Consider the following 11252-nt stretch of genomic DNA (forward strand, 5'->3'; position numbering starts at 1 on the left):
TCTATTAATATATAGATAACGCTATTAAGAATAATAATAATAAACACCTAGTTAAAGACTAGAATACTTTTAAGATTAGAATACGCAAAGTCTTTTTACTCTACTAGAAGAAGGTAATTACTAAGTAGAAGATTTAATAACTACGCTAAACGCAGTCTACTACTAACTATACTACTCTATTCTAATAGTACTAGGTAGTTATTAAATAGAATAATAACGCTTTAATATAAATATATAAGTAAGGTCTTAAACCTTAGGTACGCGCGGAACTTATAAGAAGTAGGTCTAGTATTAGTACACTTTAGAAACTTAAGAATAAAGCTATCTATATTAATAATAAACTCTATAAACTAAAGTTAGAAAAATAACTATTTATATAAGAAACATAAGCACTAGAGAATATAAATAGAAACGCCTAAGTTTACTCTAAACTTTACTATTTATACTCTAACTAAGAATGTTAATAAAGCTATATACTTAGAATTCTAGAATTATACGCTACTAATAGCTATAAACCTATATACCTTAATAACCTTAATAAAGAACCTAGATAACCTAAGTTTTATAATAAGAAGTAGAAGAAGAAGAAAAACTTTAACTACTATGTTTATAGCAAGCTAGGTTATATAGTATAGAACTATAAGAGCTAAGGTAAAGTTATATAATAGCTAAATATTCTATAACCTATAGATTCTAATAACTAGAGAGTAGTATAGAGTATTAACTACTATTCTTAACATAAGTAGCTGCAAAGTCTAACTAGTAGACTAAGTAATATATCTATTATAACCTCTAATAAGACTACCTAAAAAGATATCTTTTTAGATAAGTATAGCACCTTTAAAGAAAAATCTAAGAAACCTAGAAAAGTTATAAAAATTAACTAGACTAAGTTTAGAAAGATAGAGCTATTTAAGAATAATAATAGACTACTTATACTATACGTTTAAGAAGACTAAATAATCTAACTCTTATTACAAATTAACTAACTACTATAATATCTTAATAAACCTAATATTAAGTATGCCTATAAAACTCTAGATATTATAGCTAAGATATAAGAGAACTATTATTATCTCTTCTAATAAGTAATAGAAGATAAGAAGAACCTTCTACTATATATTATTAATATTATTTCTACCTCTAAATAACTAGACTAGGTCTAGCAAGCTATTAAGAACTATAAGAACTCTATAATTAGTAATAATAAGATTATTATCTAATACTCTAAAGAATTAGATTTTAAGATTAATACGCTACTTATATACCTAGAAAAACTACTAAAAGAATTCTCTAAACTAAAGAACTTCTTTAACAAGTTTAAAAAGTTTAATAAATACTATAATCTTCTAGAGAAACTTAAGAAGATAGGCTATAATAGTAAAGAGATATATAAGTAGACTATAAACGCTATAGTATTATAAAAGAACTAACCTACGCATTATCTTTTAGATAAGAAATAAAAGAAAGCTAGAATAGCACTTCTAAAGCCTAAGAAGAAGTAACCTATAAAAAGGCGCCTTACTAAAGTTAAGTACTAAATAGACTATAAAAACTTCTTATATAATAAACTTTTATAGATAATATATATTATAAACTTCTATCTAATCTACTATAGTAATAAGAATAGAGTAGAATAGAACTCTAGACTAAATAAGATAACACTAAAGTATAAATAGTCTTAGTTTAAATATACTATAGATAAGTGCTTAGTGTACTTATAGAATAAGTAAACTACCTTTTATTTTTTTAGATATGTTAACCTATAAGAGATTCTTTAAATGTAATTAGTATTTAAGAAGAATATTAGAGAATAATTAGCATTAGAGTATAACTAAAACAACTAGTACCTCTACCTATACTCTAACTATAATAAATATATAATTACTAAAGATTTCTATAGATTTAGAAAAGCTTTTTTAGACTAAGATTTCTAATAGAAGAAGCTAGTAAGAAGATTAATAGTATAAACTTCTTAGAACTTATTAGGCTTCTAGTAAAGCTTAATAGAGTATAGATAAAGGCATTTATAGACTTAGAAGCTTAGGCAAGCTATATCTCTATATAAATAGTATCTTATATAGAGCTTAAACTACGTAGAAAAAAGAAAAGTTATACTTTATTTATTACTAATAAGCAACCTATGCTAGGTAAAATAGAGATTACCTACAAAGTTACTAGAGTAACGCTTAATATCTACAGACACTAAGAGAAGCTAGACCTAGACGTCTTTAGATTAGCTACCTATAATATTATATTAGACTTACTCTAGTTACAAGAATATAACCTACAAATTAACTAGAAGTTAAGAGAGTTCTTATTTAACTACTATAGATTAGATATAACTATAAGCATGCCTACGCATTATATAAAGCTAATAGTAGATAAGAGAAAGATTAATGTAATTATAGCAAAGTAACTAACTTTAACTAAGAATATCTTTAAGAAATAAAGGTTTAACTTAATAAATATAGAAAGAGAATTACCTAATTATAAAGTTAGAGTTTAGAAAAAACGCGTAACTTCTAGTATCTTAAAAGAGTATAAAGAATTTAAACATCTCTTTATAGAAGTAGTAGATAGTAATACTTTACTAAAGCACTAAGATTAGAACTATAAGATTGTCCTAGAAGAAGAAAAGAAACTACTCTTTAGACTAATCTATTTCTTATTAGAAATAAAACTTAATATTCTTAAAAAGAAGCTAGTAGACAACTTAAAGAAAAGCTACATTAGACTCTCTACTTTACTAGTAGAATTTCTAATACTCTTTATTCTAAAGAAGAAAGAAGACTTACTAAGAATATACATTAACTATTAAAAGCTTAATAATATTATAGTTAAGAATTAATACCTTCTACTAAATATTATAGAATTATAGAATTAACTATTAAAAGCTAAGATCTTTATAGTAATAGATCTTAGAGACAGCTACTACCTTATTAGAATAAAAAAAGATAAAGAATAGAAAATAGCGTTCTATATATAATATAGATACTATAAATATACTATTATACTGTTTAGGCTTATAAACGCCTTAGTAATATTTTAGACACTTATTAATAATGTATTAAGAATATACTTAGACATCTTTATTATTACTTACTTAGATAATATTCTTATCTACTCTAAGAATAAAGAAGACTATATTAAATATATTTATATAGTACTAAGGTGCCTAGACTAGTATAACTTATAAATTAAGCTAAAGAAGTATATATTCTATATAATAGAAGTACTCTTCTTAAGCTATATTGTAGGTATTAATAGAGTATAGATAAGTAAAGAAAAGATTAAGCTTATTAAGAAATAGCCTTAACTAACTATAGTTAAGAAAATACAGTTCTTCTTAGAATTTCTAAACTTTAACTAATAGTTTATTAAGAACTACTCTAAGATTACTATTCTCTTAACTAAGCTAATATAAAAGAATACGCCTTTTGTCTAGAGTAAGAAAGTAGAAGACGTGTTTTAAACGCTTAAAAATATAAGTATTACACTACTATACTTCTATATATTCTAATTAGAATAACTATTATATTTTAAGACTAACGCGTTAGACCTTATACTTAGAAGCTACGCTAGCTAACTATATAAAGGTAAATAGTACCTAATTACTTATTACTTGCGCAAGTTCTTAGAGCCTAAAGAATAGTATAACGTTTATAATAAGAAGCTTCTAGCTATTATTACCTACCTAGAATATTAGAGAGTATACGCTAAAAGCTGCTTAGAACTTATAATATTTATAGATTATAAGAACTTAGTTAACTTTACAACTACTAAAGAGCTTAACTACTAATAGGTTTAATAGTTAGAGAAGTTAAGCTAGTATAAGTTTAAGATTGTGTATATACCTAGAAAAGATAATAGTAGAGTAGACGCTCTTAGCTGCAGATATAATATTATAGAAACTAAATTTATTATAAATACTATAATACTTAAGGTTAATAATAATAAGTTATTAGAACTAGCTAAGACGCTAAACTTAATACTATAAGTTACTAGCGACGTACTAGAAGAATTACAAGAAGTAATTATTAAGTAATACTATAATAACTCTGTATATAGTTACTCTAGTATTACTAAAACTATAGAACTTATTTAATATAACTATAAGTTTCTATATATAAAGAACAGAATTATAGCTTTTATTACTAAGTACGTAAACTATTAGAAGAATAAGTATAGTACCTACGCACTCTATAGAGAAATGTAGGCAATAGAGCTACCTAACTAGCCTTAGTTAGATATCTCTATAGACTTTGTTATAGGTCTACTAGTCTTAAGAGACTCTATAACACAAGTATTCTATAACACTATTCTTATAGTAGTAGATTATTTTATAAAATAAGCTAAGTATATTATCTTTTATAAAAGCTTTATAGTAGTATAGCTTATACATATTATTAATAATTGCATTATCTAATACTATAGTATTCTAAAGTTAATTATTAGTAATAGAGATAAGCTCTTTACTTTAAACTTCTAGACTACGTTACTAGCTACTATTAGAACTAAGAGAAAGCTATTAATAGCTTATTATCTATAGATAGATAGATAGACTAAGTAAATAAATTATATAATAAAAGCCTATCTACGCATCTATATTAATAAATAATAAAATAACTAGGTATTATTACTACCTATAGTATAAATAGCGTATAATAATAAGCTTTCTAAGTCTATAGAATAGACTCTGTTCTACGCAAACTACAGGAGACACCTAAATCTCTTTATACGTACTTTTTTTAGTTAGAAGATAGAAGTAGCTATTACTACTACTAATAAGCTAAAGATAGTATATAAGTTACTTAAAGTAATACTTAAGAAGATATAACGCTAAAACATTTTATATATTAATAAGAAACAAAAAACAGCACTTTAGCTAAAAAAGAGAAATAAAGTTTATTTACTTATAAAAAATCTTCGCACTAAGCGACCTAATAAAGGGCTTAATAACGTTAAAGTTAGACTATTTTTAATTCGCGACTAGAAGAGACTAGTTATATTTATACTTAACCTTCTACTTAACGTAAAAATCTACCTATAATTCTATATTAGTATATTAGAACTAGTAGACTTTAAGATACTACTCTAGAAAACCTTTTACTTTAAAATAGAAGAAGATAATGTCTTTAAGGTTAAACAAATTCTTAAATATTAATAACGTAATAATAAAATAGAGTACCTAGTTAAATAGTTAGAATATAATAATAGTAATAATATATAAAAGCTAGATACAAACCTTATAAACTACTAATTGCACCTTTAGAAGTACTATACCTAGTAACAGAGGTATTAATTAACTTTATTATAGTCTATATAGCTAGCGAGAACTCTATACTAATAGAAGAAGTAGAATAGTTAATATCTTACGCTGCTTTAGTTTTGCTAGCTACCTCTATATTAGAAGCTAAGCAAAGCGCTTTTCTACGCGCTTATTTCTCTACCTATTTTAGAATTTTCTTATTCTATAGTAACTACAAAATTACTACTACTAATAACTTTTTATTATTATTAACTTTCTTTTAGTACTTCTTCTAAGTATAGTCTAAGAACTTCTAGAACATATTTATATATACCTAACCTAACTAAGTATACTTAGCGCACTTTAGATAAGAATCTAGTATAATAAAATAAGTAACTTCTTTAAGAAAATAATAGTTATAAAAAGCTTTAGCAAAATAGTTAGCTTAAGTAATTTTAGAGCTAAGGCGTAAGCAACATTAGTAGAAAAAGAATATAATAACTACCTTACTTATAACGCAGAGTAAGTTTTAGTTATTAATAGAATAATAAATTAGTTACGTAATTTAAGAATAAATCTATAGAGAAAAAGAATAGTATTATAATCTAACTTAAGAGGTACTCTAGAGGTTAGCGTAATTACTTTAAAAGATTATACGTTATAGTTATAGAATTATAGTATAGAACTACGCTATAGTTACGTAACTACTTATCTATAAGTAAGATAACGCTAGACCTATATAAGGCGCTTATTAATAAGTATAAGTAGTTAAGCTAATAACTAGTAAGACACATTATTACTTATCTATAATTACTTATACGCTTATCTACAAGCATAACTCTTATTAAGTATATAGCTTAGGCACTAAACTCTTATAGCTTAGTGTATTTAACTTTATATAAGACTCTAGTATTTAATTTAAGAATTATACTTCTTTCTTAACTCTTTATAATATTATATTATTCTACTAAATATACTATTACACTTTTGTACTATTACATTAATCTTCTAATTGTGCTAGTACACTAACCTATTCTACCTTACTTACTTACTCTCTAAGAACTAACTCTTAGGTTATCTTAGGACAACCTTTATATTAAGATAGAGAGAATAGCGCTAGTAATATTTTACTAGTAACGCCTCTAACTTATCTATAAATAAAGCCTTACTATCTACGTCTAACTATAAGCTTAGAACTATTACTAAGAAGTACTCTTACGCCTCTATAAGATAAGCTAGCGCTAACTTAGAAACTAGTAAAGATAAACTTACTCTATTAGTTTATCTAAACTGCAAGATAAGCGCTAGCCTACCTTTCTTAATATCTTACTAGCAACGCTTAAGTTGTTTATTAGTCTAACTATTAATATAGTAGCTAGTAGATATTAAAAACTTAAGATAGAGAGAAGAACAGCGCTCTTAAGCTCTAGAAAAACAGTAGCTCTTCTATTAACATAGAGGTAGGTAGGTATAGAGAACTTAAGACTAATATTAAGATAAGAGAATAGCGTTCTTAAGCTCTAAAAAGATAGTAGTAATAAAGTTACTTTTACTTATACTTCTATCTAATACTCTAACAGCCTTACAGAGCCTCTTAGAAGAGCCTCTAGAAGAGCTCTTAGTAGAGCTACTAGAGGGGCCTAGCTAGTAAGCTAATATATCTCTTCTAAACTATATAAGCAAATTATATTCTCTATAATAGTAATAGTAACTAATAGTTATAGTAGAAGTAAGATTAAACGCTTTAATCTCTTTTTTATTACTCTTTATTACGCTCTTATACTCTCTATTATTCTTATTTACAAATATAATATAGAAGAAAATAAGTAGTTATTTACGTAGTAGTAAGATAAGTTAGTAAGACTAGTACGCTTCTAGTATTGCGCTAGTGCAGTATAGAGCCTAATTATTTAATAAAGGTTTCTCTACGTAGCTACTTAAGATCTTATAGTAACTCTATATATCTAACCTTATAACTATATATTACCTTCTATACTATTAACTATACTACTATAATAACTACTTATTATAATAGTACTTCTATAGAGATTAATGTTAATAGTAGAGTAGGTATTTGCTAGGTAAGAGTAACTCTAGTAAGAGTAATAGTAGCACGTTTTTATATATAGATAACTTTAAAACTCTATCTTTAAAAGTAGTACGTCTTTATATATAGATAACTTTAAAACTCTACCTTTAAGAGTAATAGTAGTATATCTTTATATATAGATAACTTTAAAACTTTACTTTTAAAAGTAATAGTAGTACATCTTTATATATAGCCTTCTACTTCTATAACTCTATACTATAAACGTAACTTCTTAATATCTCTCTCTATCTCTCTAGCCTTAACTTAGGCTTACTTCTAGAATAGTTGCTACTACTACTATAGAGAGGCCTTCTACTTCTATAACTCTACACTATAAACGCGACTTCTTAGAAGTAAGAGTAAGATAGCCTTATTTTATATTAGACGTTATAATAGAGATATAGCTAATTAGCTTAATACTTATTAAAACCTCTACTATACTAAAGACTAGCTAATCTATTATAGGAGATTTTAGAGTCTACTATAGCTTTCTATCTCTTAGCTATTCTAGCTACTATAGCTACTACTCTCTATCTCTTTAGCTATTACTACTCTACTTCTCTAAGGTATAGTTATTATAGCAGGACATCCGCTTATTACCTTAGGCTTACCTTAGCTTATTACTTCTAAGAAATAAGGTAGTATCTATAAAGACCTTCTAGCGCAGTTTAGACCTAAGAGCTTAGCCTAGTTAGAGTATTAGTTACTAATAATATTAAGCTAGCTGTCTTTAACCTATTTATAGAGTAGATATACACCTAATAGGTTTCTATTATTTAGACTAACTACTCTTATATTATAGACTAATTAGCTAAGCTACTAAGAGATAACGTATCTTAACGCTAATAGTCTTAACTTAGAAGCTACTATATCTTCTTAGCGTTAGATAGTTACATTATATATTATAAATATTTAATATAATAAACCTACCTACCTATAGTTGCTCTAGCTTATTATTAGTAATACTCTAGCTTCTAGTAAACCTTTAAGGCCTGTGTAGACATCTATAGGCTTCTATTACGTTAAAATATAGCCTATTTAGGTAATTCTAGAGTTTTTACTACTATTCTTATTATTTATAACTCTCTAGAAACTACTAAATTACTACTAAGACTTTACTTACTACGCTAGCGGCTAATAACTATATAAACTACTTATTCTCTGTTCTCTTAACTATAACTTTAGAACTATCTATCTTACTAGAGGTAGCTATAATAATTAATACCTAGAACACTAGGTAGCGAGTATTATAGTAAAACAAACGCTCTATATTATTAAGTCTAATTAACTCTTTCTATATACCTATACACTACACCTCTAAGTCTACTTAAGTAGTTATTAATAAGTTAGTACCTATTACCTTTAGGTATCTATTCTAATTTAGAAAAGTTCTATAGGCACTACTTTTAGGCATCTATTCTAACTTAGAAAAGTTCTACAGGCACTGCCTTTAGGCATCTTTTAACTACCTCTAGGCATCTTTTTTAACTTCTAGAGTAGCTATCTACTACTTTATATTATCTATATACTATCTTATAATACTTAGTTTAAAGCTTTAGTTTAACTCTAAATATCTTCTATAATACTAAGTCTACTAATTATCTTCTAAGAGAGATATAAGTTAGCACTTATAACTAGCTATAATAGGCTTATAAGACTTATACTTAGTTAACTTATATCTAACTCTTTTAATTACCTATCTTATCTTTTATAAAGATAAGAAGTATAACTCTTACTTAGACTATTAAGAGGTATATTTAACTCTCTTCTATTACTCTATTACCTACTACTATAAAGTTACTATCTAGCTTAGTAGTATTCTTTAAGTTTAGAGAATATTTAAGTTCTAAAACTTAATTACTTAAGGTTATATATAACACTAGAGGTTATTACTTCTTCTAGCTTACTAGTTAAGTAAAGACCTTTACACTTTTATCTTACTATTTAAGCTATTCTATTCTACTTTATTTATGCTAAGTAAATAATATATACGTAATTTAGCGCCTTACGCTAAGTAGTAAATAATATAATATACTTATAAATAATATATAAATTCTACATCTTAAATACTACTTTATAAACTACTACTTTGCCTTAGCTTTTATATTACTACTCTCTTATTCTATATTAATACTACGCTTACACTTTTTAACACTATAGATACTACTACTATCTCTATAAGTAGTAGTAAGCCTCTATAATAACCTAGTAATCTATATAAGCTGCTTTTACCTTCTAAGCCTTTTCTCTATTTTCTCTCTTTAGTAAATAAGAAGAAGTACAAGTAGTGTAGCTATAATATAGATAGTTACACTAATAAGAGTAGAACTAGTTATTAGAAGTCTTAGTACAACTACTATAAGACTAGTACACTATACCTAGCTAAAGCTAATAATAAGCTAGTAAACTTCTCTACCTTATTAAAGTAAAAGAAGAGTGTTATTACGCCTAATAACCTGCTTTCTTTAAAGTAGCTTAATTAGAGTGCAACTCTACGCTAACTATCTTAAACTTATAGTAGTATTAGTAGTCTATATAGTCTTACGTAAACCTTTAGAACTAGTACTTATAATCTTCTCTATATATTTAATTCTAAGTCTAGATATATAAGTAATTCTTTAAAGTTAACTATATCTCTACTATTAAGTTAGCCTCTACTAGTAGATACTAATTCTACTTCTACTTCGCGACTATACTTTAGTCTATATAAGCCTACTAATAAAGACCTAGAAGCTCTATAACTTAAACTAACTTCTACGTCTTATAGATAGAGTAGTAATTAATATAGTTCTTCTCTATTCTTGTCTATAGCTCTATTCTTATTACTATATTACTTACTTGCACCTTTATCTAAGCGCTCTACTTTAAGTTCTATATTATCTCTCTCTATTCTCTAATTTAAACGTTCTATATCTCTTACTTATTTAATTATACTTATAGGTAGCGCAGAAGAGTTCTCTAAGAAACTAGATAATAAGAAAGAGGTTATCTAGTTTACCTATAAGATCTATAAGCGCAACTAAGCAAAGATATAAAAAGCTAGAGTAGGTTATATATACTACGTAGATAATATATCTATAGAGTAACGTAGAGTATAGTGCTATTTTCTAGGTTATAAATAAGCAGAGTTAGCCTTTACAGATAGAGACTAGATAAATAATAACTATAATTACTATTATATTAGTAGAATAAATATACCTACTATTATAAACTTTTATTAACGCAAACTATTCTTATTAGTATTACTACCTTAGTTACTAGTGTCTTAGGCGTATTTCTTATCTAATAACTATCTTATTTTATATAGCGTACACTACACTAGTACTATCTATACTAGTAAGTTAAAGCAAGACTTAAAGAATACTAATATATAACTTAATAAATATCTACCTACTCTCTTAGTTAAGTTCTATAATAATAACGTTAAACGCCTAAACTTTAAGAACGTTAACCTTTCTAAACTAGCTATAACTAAGAAGTATTAGAAGCTAAGAGATTGTTTTTATAAAGTATTAGTAAAGAAGAAGTTAGATACTTACTCTAGCTACTAGAAAAGATAGTTTAATATAGATATCTTTAATTACCTATACAAGCGCTGTAAAAAAGATAATAAAGATATTTCTCTCTATAGTGCGCTTAATAATACTAATTCTAGTAATATACCTAATCTTTCTATTCTTAGCGTTATTAAAGAGATACTAATCTCTTGCGTTTATATAGTTGTTAATATATAATAGTATTATAGATAGTAGTTTAAGTATACTAGCTATATCTATTACTTCTTTTATAATACTAGTAAAGTCTTTCTAAAGCTACTACTTCTTCTAGAGAACCTTAGTGTTATTATTTTAAAGCTAAAGAGAAATGCTAATAAAAAGAGAGTTAAACGCTAGTTTACCTAAGACTATAGAG

Source organism: Alternaria ventricosa (assembly GCF_023758065.1).
Source record: "Alternaria ventricosa strain BMP 2768 chromosome Unknown scaffold_4, whole genome shotgun sequence".
In the NCBI taxonomy this organism is placed as follows: Eukaryota; Fungi; Ascomycota; class Dothideomycetes; order Pleosporales; family Pleosporaceae; genus Alternaria; species Alternaria ventricosa.